Source organism: Gopherus evgoodei, chromosome 7 (assembly GCF_007399415.2).
Source record: "Gopherus evgoodei ecotype Sinaloan lineage chromosome 7, rGopEvg1_v1.p, whole genome shotgun sequence".
Lineage (NCBI taxonomy): Eukaryota > Metazoa > Chordata > Testudines > Testudinidae > Gopherus > Gopherus evgoodei.
The window spans coordinates 98097710-98116921 of record NC_044328.1 but is presented as its reverse complement, the minus strand read 5'-3'; the positions used below and the strand labels follow the sequence as shown (position 1 = coordinate 98116921).

Sequence of the window (19212 nt, the reverse complement as noted above, 5' to 3'; positions counted from 1 at the left end):
GGGATTGTCGCAGATTTGTTGGGGAGGGTCTGCACAAGATTTGGTGGGGGGCTGGGAAGAGGGGTGCACCAGTTTGGATGGCCTGTCACTATCCCTGCCAGGGGGGTTAGTGATATTACAGGCAGCTAGACCTGTTGGGTGATGGATAAGCGCCATATATCCCATCTCAATCTGCCCTCCAACCCCACCCACCCCCGGCTGCACCCCACTCACCACAGCTGCAGCTCCTCACCGAGGTCCAGGTTGGGGTGCAAAGCTGACAGTGTTGCCCTAAAACCAAACCGGGACCTCCCACTGTCCACCCTGGTTGGCCTAGGGAGTATGACATCTCCCCTGCCTTAGTTTGGGCAGTTGGGACCTCCGACACACTGGGCGTAATGGCAGGTCCAAGAAAAGATGGGGGTACAGGCACATCTGTGGGGAGGGGTAATGGCTGCTAGTGAGGAGGCTGAGGGGAGGAAGTTGAATGAATGCCCATTGTGTGAGGAGGCTGGGGGAGGAGGGGAAATGGCCATTCTGTGAGGAGGCTGTTGGAGGTGGAATGGCCGTTCTGTAAGGAGGCTGGGGAGGTGGGGAAATGGCTGATCAGTGAGGAAGCTGGGGAAGGTTGGGGAATGGCCGTTCAGTGAAGAGGCTGGGGGGGGGGGCATGGCCATTGTGTGAGGAGGCTGGGGGGAGGGGATGGCCGTTCTGTAAGAAGGCTGGGGAGGAGGCGGAATGGCCGTTCTCTGAGAAGGCTGTGAGGTGGGGAATGGCCATTCTGTGAGGAGGCTCGGGGGAAGGGGGAATGGCCGTTCTGTACGGAGGCTGGGGAGGAGGGGGAATGGCCGTTCTCTGAGGAGGCTGTGAGGTGGGGAATGGCCATTGTGTGAGGAGGCTGGGGGGAGGGGATGGCCGTTCTGTAAGGAGGCTGGGGAGGAGGGGGAATGGCCGTTATGTAAGGAGGCTGGGGAGGAGGCGGAATGGCCGTTCTCTGAGGAGGCTGTGAGGTGGGGAATGGCCATTCTGTGAGGAGGCTCGGGGGGAGGGGGAATGGCCGTTCTGTAAGGAGGCTGGGGAGGAGGCGGAATGGCCGTTCTCTGAGAAGGCTGTGAGGTGGGGAATGGCCATTCTGTGAGGAGGCTCGGGGGGAGGGGGAATGGCCGTTCTCTGAGGAGGCTGTGAGGTGGGGGAATGGCCGTTCTGTGAGGAGGCTGGGGGGAGGGGGAATGGCCGTTCTGTACAGAGGCTGGGGAGGAGGGGGAATGGCCGTTCTCTGAGAAGGCTGTGAGGTGGGGAATGGCCATTCTGTGAGGAGGCTTGGAGGGAGGGGGAATGGCCGTTCTGTACAGAGGCTGGGGAGGAGGGGGAATGGCCATTCTCTGAGAAGGCTGTGAGGTGGGGAATGGCCATTCTGTGAGGAGGCTTGGAGGGAGGGGGAATGGCCGTTCTGTAAGGAGGCTGGGGAGGAGGGGGAATGGCCGTTCTCTGAGAAGGCTGTGAGGTGGGGAATGGCCATTCTGTGAGGAGGCTCGGGGGGAGGGGGAATGGCCGTTCTGTACAGAGGCTGGGGTGGAGGGGGAATGGCCGTTCTCTGAGAAGGCTGTGAGGTGGGGAATGGCCATTCTGTGAGAAGGCTCGGGGGGAGGGGGAATGGCCGTTCTGTACGGAGGCTGGGGAGGAGGGGGAATGGCCGTTCTCTGAGAAGGCTGTGAGGTGGGGAATGGCCATTCTGTGAGGAAGCTCGGGGGGAGGGGGAATGGCCGTTCTGTAAGGAGGCTGGGGAGGAGGCGGAATGGCCGTTCTCTGAGAAGGCTGTGAGGTGGGGAATGGCCATCCTGTGAGGAGGCTGGGGAGGAGGGGGAATGGCCGTTCTGTAAGGAGGCTGGGGAGGAGGCGGAATGGCCGTTCTCTGAGGAGGCTGTGAGGTGGGGAATGGCCATTCTGTGAGGAGGCTCAGGGGGAGGGGGAATGGCCGTTCTGTACGGAGGCTGGGGAGGAGGGGGAATGGCCGTTCTCTGAGAAGGCTGTGAGGTGGGGAATGGCCATTCTGTGAGGAAGCTGGGGAGAGAAATGGCCATTTAGTGAGGAGGCTGTTGGAGGGGTAATGGCCGCTCAGTGAGGAGGCTGGAAGGGAGGAGATGGCCATTCTGTGGGGAGCCTGTTGGAGAGGGAAATGGCCATTCAGTGAAGAGGCTGCAAGGGGTGGGGGTGGGAATAGCAGTTGTGTGAGGAGGCTGGTGGAGGGGGAATGGCCAGTCTGTAAGGATGATGCGGGGGAGTTGGCCGTTCTGTGAGGAGGCTGGGGACGGAATGGGCATTGTGTGATGAGGCTGGGGGAGGAGGGGGAATGGCTTTTCTCTGAGGAGGCTGTGAGGAGGGAAATGGCCATTCTGTGAGGAGGATTTTGGAGGGTTAATGGCCTTTTTGTCTGAGGAGGCTGGAGGAGGAGGGGGAATGGCCGTTCTCTGAGGAGGCTGTGAGGGGCAGATGGCCATTCTGTGAGGAGGATTTTGGAGGGTTAATGGCCTTTTTGTCTGAGGAGGCTGGGGGAGGAGGGGGAATGGCCCGTTCTCCAAGGAGGCTGTGAGGGGTGGATGGCCATTCTGTGAGGAGGCTGGGGAGGAAAATAGCCATTTAGTGAGGAGGCTTTTGGAGGGGTAATGGCTGTTCAGTGAGTAGGTGGGTGAGGAATGGCCGGTGTGTGAGGAGGCTGGGCGGGGGGCAGAGGAGCAGAATGGCTGTTCTGTGAGGAGGCTGTCAGGGGGCAGAATAGCCATTCTGTGAGGAAGCGGGGGGGGGGGGGCAGGAAATAGCCATTCAGTGAGCAAGGTGTTGGAGGTGAATGGCCATTGTGTGAGGAGGCCGGGGGTGAGGGGAGAGGAATGGCTGTTCTGTGAGGAGGCTGTCAGGGGGTGGAATTGCCATTCTGTGAGGAGGCTGTTGGAGGGGGAATGGCCAGTCTGAGTATTTGGTGGTTAGGGTGATAACCGCTGTTCCCTGAGCGGGCTGTGAGTAGGGGAGTAGCAGCCAATCTGGGGCAGAACGGTGGGTAACTGCTGCTTTGGGAGGAGACATGGGGAACAGGTGTTCCAGGAGGAGGCTATGGTGGCAATGGCCACTGTGGTATGGGTGTAGAGAACAGCTGTTCTGTGATAAAGTTGTATGGAGAGGGTTGGTAACAACTGGTATGTGAAGAGTACAGAAGTTGGGGTAACAGCTGTTCTGGGGGAAGTTAACAGGGGTTACAGGGAGGTAACAGATGGCCTGTGGGGAAGCTGTAACAGGGAGCGTGCACGTGTGTGTGTGTGTGTGTGTGTGTGTGTGTGTGTGTGTGTGTGTGTGTGTGTGAGAGAGAGAGAGAGAGAGAGAGAGAGAGAGAGAGAGAGAGAGAGAGAGAGAGAGAGATGGTTCGGCCAGGAGAGAAGTAGGAAGGGAGAAACACTTGGTCAGTGGGAGACTGTGGAAAGGTAACAGCCAGCCCACGGGCAGGATACAGGGATAGAAGGTATCAGATAATCTGAAGGTAATGGTTGTTCAGGGTGGGGTAGATTGGGGTAAGAGAAGGCAGTTCTGAGCCTTCTGCAGTGTGTGGGAAGATAGGTATATCTCATCCTGACCAGTAGAGGGAACTGCTTGCTTGCATGCACGCACACACACAGAGCTGTGATCCTAGCTATCCAGGAGCAGTTCATACACACAGAGACAGGAAATTCTCATTCTATCCAGTAGGGAACAGTTTTCATTTTCTCTGGGTATGTCTACACTATGGGATTATTCTGATTTTACATAAACCGGTTTTGTAAAACAGATTGTATAAAGTAGAGTGCACGCGGCCACACTGAGCACGTTAATTCGGTGTCCATGTACCGAGGCTAGCGTCGATTTCCGGAGTGTTGCACTGTGGGTAGCTATCCTGTAGCTATCCCATAGTGCCCGCAGTCTCCCGTGCCCATTGGAAGTCTGGGTTGAGATCCCAATGCAAAAACAGTGTCACGGGTGATTCTGGGTAAATGTCGTCACTCAATCCTTCCTCCGTGAAAGCAACAGTGGACAATCATTTCGCACCCTTTTTCCCTGGATTGCCCTGGCAGACGCCATAGCATGGCAACCATGGAGCCTGTTTTGCCTTGTCACTGTCACCGTCACCGTATGTGTACTGGATGCTGCTGATAGATGCGGTACTGCAGTGCTACACAGCAGCATTCATTTGCCTTTGCAAGGTAGCAGAGACGGTTGCCATCCCTATTGCACCGTCTGCCATTGTAAACTGGTGATGAGATGACGGTTATCAGTCGTTTTGTACCGTCTGCTGTCATGGGTGCTCCTGGCTGGCCTCGCTGAGGTCGGCCGGGGGCGCATGGACAAAAATGGGGATGACTCCCTGGGTCATTCCCTTCTTTATGTTTTGTCTAAAAATAGTGTCAGTCCTGCCTAGAATATGGGGCAAGTGTACTAGAGAACCAGAGAGCACAGCCGCTCCGGGTCAGAGCCCCAGAGATCCCGCAGAAATGATGAGCTGCATGCCATTCTAGGGGGTGCCCCTGCAACAACCCCACCCGTTGCTTCCCTCCTCCCCCAACCCTCCTGGGCTACCGTGGCAGTGTCCCCCCATTTGTGTGATGAAGTAATAAAGAATGCAGGAATAAGAAACACTGACTTTTTAGTGAGATAAAATGAGAGGGAGGAAGCCTCCATCTGCTAAGATAGTCCAGGCAGGACATTAAAGGGTGGGGAGTGAGAGAAGCGCAGCCTCTCGCTTCTATGATAGTCCAGGCAGTACAGAATCTTTTCTTTAGACATGAAAGGGGGGGAGTGATAGAGCTCAGCCTCCAGTTCCTATGATGAGGACGGTTACCAGCCATTCTGTACCATCTGTTGGGAATGACCAAGAGTCATTCCCATTTTTACCCAGGCGCCCCCGGACGACCTCACCAAGGCCAGCCAGGAGCACTCACAGGCTGATGATGACAATGGATAGCAGTCATATTGTACCGTCTGCCACCGGGAAGGGGATGCTGGTGTTCAGCGCTGCAGCACCCCGTCTACCAGCAGCATGCAGTAGACATAGGGTGACATTGAAAAAAGGTGAGAAACTTTTTTTCCCCTTTTCTTTCGGGGGGGGGAAGGGTGTAAATTGATGACATACACCTTGAAACACCCGGGAAAATGTTTTTGACCCTTCGGGCATTGGGAGCTCAGCCAAGAATGCAAATGCTTTTCGGAGACTGCGGGGACTGTGGGATAGCTGGAGTCCTCAGTACCCCTCCCTCCCTCCATGAGCGTTCATTTGATTCTTTGGCTTTCCGTTACACTTGTCACACAGCACTGTGCTGTGGACTCTGTATCATAGCCTGGAGATTTTTTCAAATGCTTTCGCATTTTGTCTTCTGTAATGGAACTCTGATAGAACAGATTTGTCTCCCCATACAGCAATCAGATCCAGTATCTCCCATACAGTCCTTGCTGGAGCTCTTTTTGGATTTGGGACTGCATCACCACCCATGCTGATCAGAGCTCCACGCTGGGCAAACAGGAAATGAAATTCAAAAGATCGCGGGGCTTTTCCTGTCTACCTGGTCAGTCCATCTGAGTTCAGATTGCTTTCCAGAGCGGTCACAATGGTGCACCATGGGATACCGCCCAGAGGCCAATACTGTCAATTTGCAGCCACACTAACCCTAATCCAACATGGCAATACCAATTTCAGCGCTACACCCCTCGTCGGGGAGGAGTACAGAAATCGGTTTAAAGAGCCCTTTATATCGATATAAAAGGCTTCGTTGTGTGGACGGGTGCAGGATTAAATCGGTTTAACGTTGCTAAATTCGGTTTAAACGCGTGGTGTTGACCAGGCCTCTCTCTGAATCTCTCTCTCTCTCATACACACACACTCACAGGTTGTATGAGTCCTGTCTAGTAGGGGGTAATACACACACTTACTCAAGCAGTTATGATGAATATCTGACACAGGAGGCAACAGGCATACATGAACACATGCACACTTCCGAACCCGTCTAGTAGGGAGTAACGCACACATACACACTGAGACAGTTCTGATCATATCCAGGATGGGGCAACACACATAAGAATGCACATATAGGCAGTTCTGATTCTATAGTCTCTCTCTCTCTCACTCACACACACACACACACATAGAGTTCTGATTCTGTTCCGCAGGGGGCAGTACATACACAGAGAATTATGGTCATCTCCAGTAGGAGGCAGTACACATCCATTTGCGTACACGCACTTCTGATCCTATCTAGTAGGAAGCATCACATGCGTGCATGCACACACACACACTTCTGATCATTTCTAGTATGGGGCAGTACATACAAGCATGCCTAAACACAGGCAGTTCTGATTATACACAGTATGGAGCAGTACACACACATACAGACACAGAGGCAGTTCTGATCTTGTCCAGTAGGGGGCAGTATATGTGCATGCACACACACACACACACATACTTCTGATTCTGTACAGTATGGAACAGTATACACACACTCAGGCAGTTCTGAGCCTGTTCAATGGGGTGCAGTACACACGCACACAGAGTTATGATCATCTCCAGTAGAGCGCAGTACATATGCAAGTATGCTCATACACACATTTCTGATCCTATCTAGTAGGGAGCATCCACACATACAGGCAGTCCTCCATTTATGCAGTATTAAAAGGACACAAATACACATACAGACAGTCCTGAACAATACATTAATGAGCAGTATATACACACACACACAGAGGCCATTCTGCTCCTGTCTAGGGAGCAGAACACCACCAAACCTAGAGGCAGTCCTCATTCTATCCCAGGATTGAGCAGTGTACATATGCACACATAGGCAGTTCTGATCCTATCCAACAGGGGTAGTACTTACACAGAGAGTGTTCTCTCTCTCTCTCTCAGACACACACACACACACCTGATCCTCCCTCTCTCACACACACACACACCATCCAGAACAAAATCAGAACTGCCTCTATATTCACTATGAAGCAGCATATACAACCACACACAGTCATTTCTGAACCTGTCCAGTAGGGGACAGTATGCACACACATACACATGCTATACAGGCTGTTCTGATCCTATTCCAGTGGTAGTACACACACACACACACACACACACACACACACACACACCCCAAGGGTGTATCGGTACACAGATAAATCCTCTGTTACCCCCACCAGCCCTCCCTGATGCCCTGCATATCCATCCTGTTTGGAGTGGGAGGACCTGAACCCCAATGCTGCAGCAACCCCTTGCAGCACATGTTGGGGCTTTGCCCCACAATGCTTGCTAACCAGATCACAGTGTTGGGTCTAGTTCAGATCCAAAGTCCACCCCACTGCTTTGGGTGCTGGTTCTGATCCAGGCTTGATTTCTGATGCAGTGGAATGAGGTAAGTCAGTCTCTCCTGGAAGTATTTTCCCCTGGTATATAGGTACCACAACAACCCTAGCACAAATTGTTAACCCCGTGTCATGAGGTTTGGGGGGCCAGGATGGGGCTGCATTTTGTACCCCCATCCCTCCCAATTCTTGTTTCAACCCATCAAATCTTGTGCATATGAGGGCTCTGGCCTGGAGGAACCATTGTGTTTATTGGGGGGACTAGAAAGGTGCCTAGTAGGACTAGTTATGTTTTTCTTTGTTGGGGGGCTGTTTCTTGATACCCAGGGGGGACTGCATGTGTGAGAGGTTATAGTGAGGAATTTGGGGATGGGGGATTGTGGTTTGTTAAACTTCTTTCAATTGGTCCATTTCCTCTTCCCCATAAAGCAGGGGATGGGGGGAGGGGAGGCTGTGGGGGGTCACATTAGTATTGGTCAGTACAACGACATGCAAAAGAAGTTAGAATAGGAAGGGGAAGGGAAGGGCAGGAAGGCGTAAAGTCCAAGCTGGGGTCCCTCCTTGTAAACAGTGCCTTCCCCAAGTCCTGCTGTCAAAGGCTAAAGCCTTGGGGTGGAACTGTCCCTTAAGTTGCTAGACAGGCTGACCCTGTGGTTGGAAGAGGCTCCATTAAGCACTCCATTAAGCACAGGCCAATGAAGACCCACATCACCACATGGAGGCGACACTCAGACAAGCCCTATGACACTCCAGCTAACAGAATATGCAGCTGAAGTCATTCCTGGATCCTGACCTGGCTACAAGCCCCAGGGTGAAAACAGCAGAGGGAGGTCCCAGACACAGCGAGTCAGGGACAGACAGATGACAGCCTCCCACCCCCACCCCCCACCCCTACAGCTGGGAATAAAACAGGAGTTCCCAGCTCCCTCTGCTTTTATTACTAGTTTCCTCCCAGAGCTGGAAATAGAACCCAGGAATCCCGACTCCCAGCCCTTCCTACTCTAACCACCAGCTCCCACTCCCCACCCAGAGCCAATGATAGAACTCAGAAGCTGTGACTCCTGGTCAGAAGCTGTGACTCCTAGTCCATTCCCCCCAGCTCTAACCCACTGGACCCACTTCCTTACAAGAACTGGGCATAGAACCCAGGCATCCTGACTCCCAACCCTACCCTGTTCTGACCACCAGATCCCACTCCCCACTGAGAGCTGGGGATAGAAGGCAGAAGTCCTGGCTCCCAGCCCCACATCTTGCACACTCTAACCCACTCAGCCCCACTTCCCTGCAAAAGCTGGGCACAGAACCCAGGAGTTCTGCCTCCCAGCTTTCTCCTAATCCCATTGCTCTAGCCACTAGACACCACTCCCCTGTCAGAGCCAAGCTAGAAATCTGTTAGCTAAAAACCAAAAATCTCAACTGCTCCCACTACAAAGCTAATCTAAAAGGAGGGATCCCAGTTCAGACAGGCCCCGCATAGGACAGAGTGCCCCGTGGGGAAGGGAGTGGGGATGTTTTGGATTAGTAAAATAATTTGGGGATCTGTTTTCCTCGGACAAACTTAAAAGTTCAGACAGAAAAATGGCAGTTAGTAGGAACAGTAAGACAATCTTCATTAGCACAGTATTAGTACCACAGGAGTTAATTATCAGCTGGCATTAATCATGGCTCTTGGTTAATTAATTAATTAATCATCAAAGAGAGAGAGAGAGAAATTGGCGAAGAGAAAGAGACTCGGATGGAGAGAGAGAGAGAAAAGCCATGCAGGGCAGAAAGGCAGAATGAGCAATAGCCAGAGCCATGCATGTTAGACAGGTTTGGGAGTTCCAAGGGAGGGTCATGGACCAATGGGGGGCACACAGAGAGAAAGAGAGATGCAGGCTGAGGCATGCACAAGAGGGCGAGAAGGCGGGGTTAAAATGATGGAAATGGAGTAGGCTGGCTGGGGGGTGGTTTGTAACGGGAGCACCTGTATGATTGGTAAACAAGAGTGTGGGTTGTACTACAACCCCAGAACCCTCCTCCCACACACACCAGAGCCCTCCCTCACATACATTCTAGAGCTCACACACACAAACATACACACCTGGCCTTCCCCACACAAACCAGAGATAGCCCTCTTCTCCACACACTTCTCCTCTCTCTCTCACACACACACGCCAGAGCTATCCCCCTTCCGCACACACTCCAAAACCCTCCCTCACACACACACACATCAGAGCCATCGTCACACACATATACACACACGCCCCTAGAGCCCCCCAAGGGCTCCTCCCTCACACATATAGCAGAGCTAGCTTCCCCTTCCACAGCAGAGGTCTCCCCTGCAACACCTACATTAGCTATCCCTCCATACACACGCAAGAGGTCTCTCTCTTTCAAACACACACACACACACGCCCCAGAGCTCTCCTTTGCTGTGCATATACACTGAAACTCCCATCAATACACATGGGCCAGGGCTCTCCCCCGAGTCACAACACAGTATCCCCAATACACACCAAAGCTCTCCCCCATGCACACAACAGAGCCCCATACACACACAAACCAGAGCTTTCCCATCAAACATTCACTAGAATTCTCCCCCTCCACACACCAGAACTACACTCACAGACATTTCCCCACGAGTTACTTCTCACATTCACATGCACACATGAGCTATCCCTCCAGACATCCACACAGCAGAGAGATTCTGCCTACACACACACATGCCCCAGAGCTATTCCCCCCCCAGGCACACCATAACTATTTCTACCCACTGACACACACGCACCACAGTTATTCTCCCACACAAGAGCTACTCACCCTACACACATAACACAGCTAGCTATTCCCACACACAGAAGCACCAGAACTGTCGTCCCCACCAACACACATCTGCTCCTATGATTGCTCCTGTGCATGCCTTGTTCTAAGCCTTGTCCCTAGCCTTGCTTCAGGCCTGCTCCTGCCTTGTTCCTGTCCCACTCCAGTCCTGCTCCTTTGCCTGGGACCTGACTCTGGCTCTGAACCCTAGTGCAACTAGGTCTGACTGCTATAGCTCCAACTACTAGACGTGACTGCTCATGCCCCGGTCTATGCCAATATGAGTAGCCCACCTAAAAATGGAGAAGGGACAGGTTCCACTACTGGGGTGGATCCTGCTAAGGCCATCTTCCTGTCTCATCTTGCAGAACCTGTAGACTCAGGTTGCGGTTCTACCTCTCACTCTAGTACCTTGCACAAACATTTCTCTGCTAGTACTCTGGATGGACAATTGGTGCCTAACACATCCCTTTCTCCTGCTCCAGCTAAGTCACCCCACAATGTCAGAGGTTTACCTGGAAGCGCAAGTGTACAGCAGTTTCTCAGGTAATTTCAGAGACTTGGAATTTGCCTGAGTGCATAATGTCCCCACCCAGTGCAAAATTACCCCTGACTTGGTAGAGTCCGTTGACGGTTCACTTCTTTCTTTGGACCCAGTCGCTCACCAGTCTGCCCACTTAGGGTTTGGCTACACTTGCAGCTGTACAGCGCTGGGAGTTAAAGCTGTCTTCGTACAGCTGTGCAGGGAAAGCGCTGCAGTGTAGCCACATTTGCAGCGGTGTTGGGAGTGGTGCATTATGGGCAGCTATCCCAGCATTCAAGTGGCTGCAATGTGCTTTTCAAAAGAAGGGGGGTGGGGTGGACCGTGACAGGGAGCGTGGAGGAAAGAGAGAGAGTGGATTTTTGGAGCTGACACTGTGTCAGCTCCCTGCCTTGCAAATTCCGACCACTTCTCCCACCCCCTCTCATTCACTCTTAACTGCAAATAGTCTTCAGACCAGATAAGCAGCTGCTCCGACGGACTCCCCTCCCCCCACGCGGTGCTGTTTCTCTCCTCCAGCAAACACTAGCTGTGGACATTCCCTGCCTGCCTCTGCTTGAGCAAACAGTAGCTGTGTTTGTTTTTTAGATAAGCAGCTCCCGGAGCCCCGAGTTCACAACAAAACAAAGAGAGGCATCGTAACAAAACAAAGAGAGTTCTTTAGTTAAAAGCATTATGGGAAAATTCCAGAGGTCAGTTACAGCGTAGTAAGATTAATCGCTGCTTACACTGGCACTCCAGTGCTGCAGCACCAGCGCTGTTCTCTTTGTTCCTCTCGCCCATGTGGAGTACAACCAGCGCTGTAGCCAGGGAGATACAGCGCTGTATGTGTCTTGCCAGTTTGGACGGGGAGTAAGCTGCAGCGCTGTACAGCCACTACCAGCGCTGCAACTCTCCAGTGTAGCCAAGGCCAAGTCAACCCCCACTGCCTTCCCAATAGCCTCGGAATCCACCAAATATCAAGACTTAGCTGACAAGTTCAACAAAAAGGAAGCTGGCATATTGCTGCCCCACCGACCTCTAGACTGAGCAGAGGGACCTTTCAGGCATATCTATTCTCCCTTGGCGCATGAGTTACAAGTTCTCCAGAGCTATCACCAAGAAAATCTGCACAAGGGGTTCATCCATCCCTCCATGTCCCCAGCTGGGGCTTCAATTTTCTTTGTGAATAAGAAGGATGGTTTCCCTGCAGCCTTGTGTGGATTACCGGGCACTAAACAATGTTACTATCTGGAACCAGTACCCCTTACCCCTCATCAAGCTCTCTGAAAGACTTTGCTCTGCCAAGGTCTTCACTAGGTTGGACCTTTGTGGAACTCATAACTCGTTTCAGATTCAAGAAGGAAATGAATATAAGACTGCCTTCTGCACATAATGTGGACACTTGGAGTAGTTGGTTATGCCATTTGACTTATGCAATGCTCTGTTGACCTTCCAGCATTTCATTAATGATATCTTTAGGGACATGCTGGGCCAATTTGTGATTATTTACCTCGATGACATCCTCTGAGGACCTTCATCTGCAGATCCAGGTCTCCACAACCAACATATACACTGCATCTACAGAACAGGGGGAGATTGATCTAAGTTACAAAACTTTAGCTACGTGAATAACATAGCTGAAGTCGACGTACTTAGATCTATTTATTGCAGGGTCCACACTACGCTATGTCAACGGGAGACACTCTCCAGTCAACTCCCCTTGCACTTCTCATTCAGGTGAAGTATAGGAGTCATCGGGTGAGCAATCGGTGGTTGATTTAGCAGGTCTTCACTAGACTCGCTAAGTCGACCACTGATTCATCAGTCGCCACATGTCGATCCCCTGGTAAGAGTAGACAAGCGCCTAGAGAGACTCTGCCAGAACTTATATGCCAACCTTAAGAAGTGTGAATTTGATCAGGGCACAGTCAAATTCCTTGGGTACACTGTTTCCCCAAAGGGACTAACTATGGCCTCGCGCAAGTGGCAGCTGTATCCAACTGGGCTTTTCTAAAGGACACACAAGAGGTACAGTGATTCCAGGGCTTGGGTGACTTTTACCAACAGCTAATGGGGTTTTCTAGCCTGGTCGCTCCGATGACAATGCTTTTGTGAAAAGGATCCAGGTTCATCTGGTCCTTAGAAGCCCACCCTGCCTTAAATCTGCTAAAAAAGATTTCACCACAGCATCCATTCTTATCCATCCAGATCCCACTAAGCCATTCATGGTGGAAACTTTGCCATCGGTGCAGTGTTATCAAAACAAGTGGCCATCCATAGCCAACTTCATGACTCCGCCTTTCATTCCTGTAAACTAACTCCAGTGGAAAGAAATTATGATATCTGGTACAAGATGGCCTTCGAGGAATGGCGTCATCCCTTAGAGGGAGCCCAGTTCCAAGTCCAGGTCCTTATGGACCACAAGAACCTGGAATCCCTCCAAATGGCCAGACACCACAATCAACGCCAGATCTGCTGGTCCCTCCTTGTTGCCTGATTTGACTTCATGGTTACCTGTTGTCTGGGACAGGATATTGAAAGGTGAATGCTCTGTCTTCCAAGGATGAGTATCTTGAACCTGGTGGAGAACCTCCTTTCACCGTTTTTAAAGTGCCCAATTTTTGTCAACGAGTCTGTAGACAGCAGTCTGATGCCCTGCATTCATTCTCTGCTGCCCATTGATGTGTTTGCAACCCAAATCTGCCAGACCCTGGGAGGTGGAGATGCCCAGCCAGACTCAGAGTTCAGACTACAAGATGGTGTTCTCTATCACAGGGATCTCATTTATGTTCCAGAGGGCCAGCCTAGACTTCGGGTCTTTAAATTATGACACAACATGCTGCTTGCTAGTCACTTCAGTCAATGTAAGACCAGGAGCCCAGTTTGGCTAACTTTCTGGTAGCCGGGTCTATGCACTTACATCAAGACATATACGAAGTCCTGCAAACCTCTACTCTGGAACCAAGAGTCCACACTCCAGACAGCTTGGCTTCCTCCAACCCTTGCCTATTCCACCCCAGCATTGGTCGACTGTATCTAGTGATTTAACTGGGGAGAGGCTTCACTGTCATGGGCACACAATGATCCTAATCATGGCCGATCTCCTAACTATGATGGTGCACTTGGTTCTGTCCCACGCCATCCCTACTATGCTGGAAATGGTACATCTCTTCTTAGAGAACATCTTCTGTTACCATGGATTACCAACTGGCACCATGTTAGACTGGCATCTCATTTTTGGCGGGAGTTTCTAAGACTTCCTGGCATTGAGCCTCTCACCATATCTGCCTATCACCCACAAACTAATGGGCAAACAGAATGAGTGAACCAGATTCTTGTACAGTATCTCTGCTAATTTTTGAATTACCACCAGGGATAATTGGTTTTCCCTGCTTTCATGTGCAGAATTTGCCTACAAAATGCAACCCACACTTCCACCCAACAAAGCCCATTCTTTGGTAACTATGGCTTTTATCCACATTGCCATCCAGACACATCCATGAGTTCCTAGTACCTGCTGCCATGAACTTGACCACCCACCTGCACCAAGTGCACCAATAACTCAAGGAATAGTAGTGATCTGCTAAAGAAGCTTGCAAGCACCATGCTGACCAAGGTTTCCAGATCACCTGGAACCTAGCCATGGTGTTTGGTTTGGTTTGGTTATCCACTCAGAATCTTCAATCAGCTCACCCATCTGCCAAGCTAGAGCAGTGGTACCTGGCCCCATTCACAATCTCAAGCTAGGAGAACCCAGTAACATTCAAGTGACAGCTACCCAAGTTCCTAAAGATCCATCCTATATTTCATGTCTCCCTTCTAAAGCCTTGCACTGAGACCCATTCTTGAACCGCTCCAACACACTGCTACCACCCACAACCATTAGAGGGCAGGAAGGATACTTGGTAGAATGGATTCTTGACACACACACCCCAGTGAGTTAGGAAAAACTCCAGTATCTGGTGGACTGAATGGGCTATGGTCCAAATGACCAGTCCTGGGAACCAACAGAGAACATCTATTTCGCAGATCGACTATGGGACTTCCACCAAACTATACCAAGATGCCTGGCCCTAGAGCCATTAGGAGGTGCTCCTCAAAAAGGAGGGGTACTGTCAGGAATCATGAGCTTGAGACCAGCTAGCTGACCTGCAGATACCCTAATTGGCTGAGAGGCATCACCAGGACTGCTTTTAAGCCCAGCAGCCGCAGTAGGCTAGTGGCTGCTCAACACTTAAGCCCAAAGCTGCAATTTCTTCTGTGTCTGCCTTGTCCCCTGCCTTACTCCAGACACGCTTCTGCCTTGTTCTTGTCCTGCTCCAGCCCTTCTCCCTTGCCTTGTTCCTGACTCTAGCTCTGACCCTTGCTCGTTCCTGGCCTCTGACTACAGCTCTGATCACTATACCTTACCACTCCTGCCCCAGTTCATGACACACACAGGGAGCTACTGCTCACACTCACACACAGCAGGGCTATTCACACACACACACACACACACACACACACACACACACACACACACACACACACACACACACACCAGGACTATTCCTCCCTTCTTCAAAGGTCAGGAACTATGGGTTTAAGATCCTTCAACTGAGCTTGTGGCTGGTCAATTCAGTATTCCAGCAGGTTAATGAGCCCAGCTGGGCAGCTGCAGGATCACCTGATTGGCCAGCTCACTTAATGGGCTGCAAGGAGTCAGCAGGTCTGCATTTAAGCTCAGCAGTGGCAGCAGTCCATGGTTGCTCAATGCTTACACCTGCAACTGCAATCTCCCTTGTGCCTGCCTTGTTCCCAGCCTTGCTCCTGCCTGCTCCAGCCCTGCTCCCTTGCCCGGCTTCTAACTCTGGCTCTGACCCTTGGCTTGTCTCCTTTCCGACTTCAGCGCTGACCCTTGGCTCTAACCATTAGGTCAGACTGCCCACATCCCAGTCCCTGACAGCTTGAGCAGCCCAAAGAACAGAGAAGACCTGATTTGGCTGCAGGGATTGACCCCTACAAACCCAAGTCGATGCCCTGCAGGAACATAATGTAGCGCTGTGAGTGCAAGCCACATAGTCAGTGACTCAGGCCCCTCCAGAACTGCAGATCCCAATACCTGACAAGTTTGACAGTGACCACAGAAAATTCCACAAGTTCTTAAACCAGTGCCCTCTCCTGTTCCTGATGGACCTGCAGTTCCTTCCCACAGACCGAACCAGGGTGGGACTTATCATTAATCTGCTGGCTGGGGAAGCATTGGCATGGGCCTCTCAACTGCTTGAGAAATCTAGTCCCCTCTTGAGTCAGTTCAAGAAGTTTGTCCAAGCCTCAACAGTGATCTTTGACCACCCAAATTGTACGCACAGGGCAGAAGTCATGCTCCAGATCCTGAGGCAAAGATGTCAACCTCTTGCTAATTACGCTGCAGATTTTTGATACGTGGGTGACAGACGCAGAATGAAAACAAGGCCTCTCAGTGCTATCGTTTCCGGCTTGATCCAAATGATGAAATCAAAGCTGAGCTTGCATGGATAGTATTCCCCACTTCTCTGGACACATTTAGCAACCTATGCCTCAAGACTGACAATTGCTTATTGGAACACTGCCAAGAGAGGAGAGTGGCTTTTCAATTCACATCTGTCTCAACAGCACTGGTCAGTCAACATCCAGTGCCTACTGCACAGTCTGAACTTGTGTAGGTGGTCATGGCGGAGAAGGCCTGATGCCAGGTATTGGGTCTCTGCCTCTACTGTAGGGAATTTGGGCACTTTGCTTTGACCTGTACTGCAAAGGCTAGTTCCATATCTCAACTGGAAAATGCCAGGCCACAGCCCCCGGACCTCCCCACTGGTGTGGCATCCGATCAGCACCGAAGCACCTTCTGCTTCCACTCTGTCTACAGCATCCTACTCTGATGGAGGTCAGCATGAAAGCAATGATTGACTCTGTCTCCTCCAGAAGCTTTATGGACTTGGACTTCGCTTGCGCACACAGGATCCCAGCACAGCACAAGGACTTAAAATGTAACAGAATCCATTGACGGATCACTCCTCTTATCAGGTCCCATCACCTCTGACACTGCGCCCTTAAAATCACAACTCTTCAGTGGCATCGCAAAACCATTCAATTGGGTCTGGTTTGTTCCCGCACTTCCTGGACATCCATGGTGTTATCACACTCACGATCCACACATCCTCTGGAGGGCAGGAATGATTAGTTTCCTCTTGTCCTACTGTCAATAGTCTTGTCACCCTGAACCAGGTCTCAAGTTGGAGAGTCATTTGTAGTATAACCCCAAGGAAACCCTGACCTTGTGGTTACCCTGGGACAGAAAGGCTGAGTCCAGTAGACTCTCCAGTCAACACCTGCCTTGACAATACTGATGAAATACTGGGACCTTGCAGAATTCTTTGACAAGAGAAAGGCTGATAGCCTCCTGCCTCACAGTCACTATGACTGTCCCATTGGCCTCTGGCCAGGGGTGGACATCCCTTTTGGATATATTTACTCCCTCTCAGTTCCTGAGTTGTGGATGCTCCAAGAGTATCTACAAAAGAATCTGGAAAAGGGATTAACCCTCCTGATCCGTATCTGGGAAGGGGATGAGTGGAAGTCTGCATTCCATACCTGATAGGGGCACTTGGAATACTTACTAATGGCCTTCAGGCTGTGCAGTGCTCCAACACTTTATCCATGACACTTTCAGAGACCTGTTGGACCAATTCATCGCTCTCTACCTCAACAATATTCTTGTTTTTTCTGAGGATCAAGCCCTTCATGACCAATATGTATTTTGAGTTTTGGAAAGGGTTTGCCAGAATTATCTCATTTTTAAATTGGAGAAATGTGAATTTGATCACAGTACGATCAAGTTCCTCAGATGTATTATATCACCTGATGGTCTATCTATGGAACTATGTATTTATGTCCCAGGTGGTCAGCCTATGCTCGAAGTTCTGAAATCATGTCATGCCTCACCACTTGCTGGTCCCTTTGGTGGAACTAAAACAAGAAACTTAGTTTCATGGAACTTCATGGTGGCCATGTATGCACTGGTATGGACTAGTATACCATGAAATATGTTAATTCCTACAACTTGGTCTCCTCCAGGCCTTGCCCACCCCATCTTAGTCCTGGTCTACCAAGTCCCTGGCCTTCATTGCAGAATTACCTTGTTCCCATGGTTGTTCAGTAGTGCTAGGTGCAGTTGACTTCTTAAAATCCTGCAAACAGCCTGCCTCTTTCTAAAGCATGTCTTCCGGCTCCATGGACTGCTGACTAGCACTGTGTCAGACAGAGACCCACAATCTGTTTCCCATTTCTGGCACAGGCTTTTAAAACTCCTGCATATAGAGCTCTTTACCTCAGGCCAATGGACAGACAGAAAAGATAAACCAGATCATAGAGCAATACCTCCAGCGGTTCTTAAATTATCACCAGGATAATTGGGTCTCCCTCCTGTCATAAGCCAAGTTCATCTACAACAATTCAATCCATGCCTCCACCCAATAGAGCTCATTCCACAAAAATTAACGGATTTTATCTCTGCTTTCACCCAGCATTGCCCACAAACTCCCCAGTTCCTGCAGCAGCGGACCAGTCACGTATCTGAATCACATGCAACAAGAACTTCCAGAACATCTGGAAGCCTCCAAGGAAACCTGTAAGTATTATGCTGATCAGGGCTACCATGCCACACCTCACTTTAGCACTGAAGACAAAGTCTGGCTATCACTTGAAATCTCAGATCAACCCAGCTATCATCAATAGCTAAGCCCATTCAGGATTCTCAAGCAGGTCAACCCAGTGATATTCATGTTTCTATTACCAGAGTTAATGAAGACCCATCCTGTGTTTCGTAGCTCTTGTGGACCCCTTCCCAAGACAATACAATCTGTCATCACTACCCATTGCAGTCCCTGGGCAAGAAAAATACCGTGTCCAGCAAATTATTGACTCCAAGCAAGTATAGGGCAAGCTTATTACTTAATGAAACGGGAGGGCTACGGTCCTAATGACCAGTAATGGGAACCGGCAGAGAAAGTTCATGCACCACAGTTACTACATGACTTTCATCAGGCCCATCCCAAGTAGGACAGGCTGAGGTCCCCTGGAAGGCACCCTTGAAAGGGTCGGTATGTCCCTCAGCTAAGCCTCACTGGCCGGCCCACCTGATTGGCTGAAAAGAGCCAAGACGTCTTCATTTAATCTCAGCAGCAGCAAGTTGCTGGACTGTGCATGAATTGTTCCCAGCTTTACTCCAGCCATGCTCCAGCCTCATTCCACCCTTACTCCAGACCTACACCTGCCTAGTTCCTGTCCAGCTCCAGTCTGCTCCAGCCCTGATCCTGACTCTGGCTCTGACTCCCAGTCCCTGACACAGAGCTATTCCCACCCTCACCCACACCAGAGTGATTGCCTTCTCCACATACACACCAGAACTATTCCCAGTCCCCACCCCATGCATCAGAGCTGTTCACCCCCCCACACACACCCCAGAGCTATTCTCCACATATACACGTCACAGCTATTGCCCAACACATACACCTGAGCTATTGCCCCGA

The 19212-nt window shown here is 50.9% G+C and overlaps 1 protein-coding gene across 26 annotated transcripts in view; it reads right to left on the bottom strand.

Annotated features, from left to right (window-relative positions):
* NRXN2 (neurexin 2) overlaps positions 1 to 19212 on the bottom strand; it is a 339529-nt gene that overhangs the window by 184879 nt on the left and 135438 nt on the right. The window lies entirely within an intron of this gene.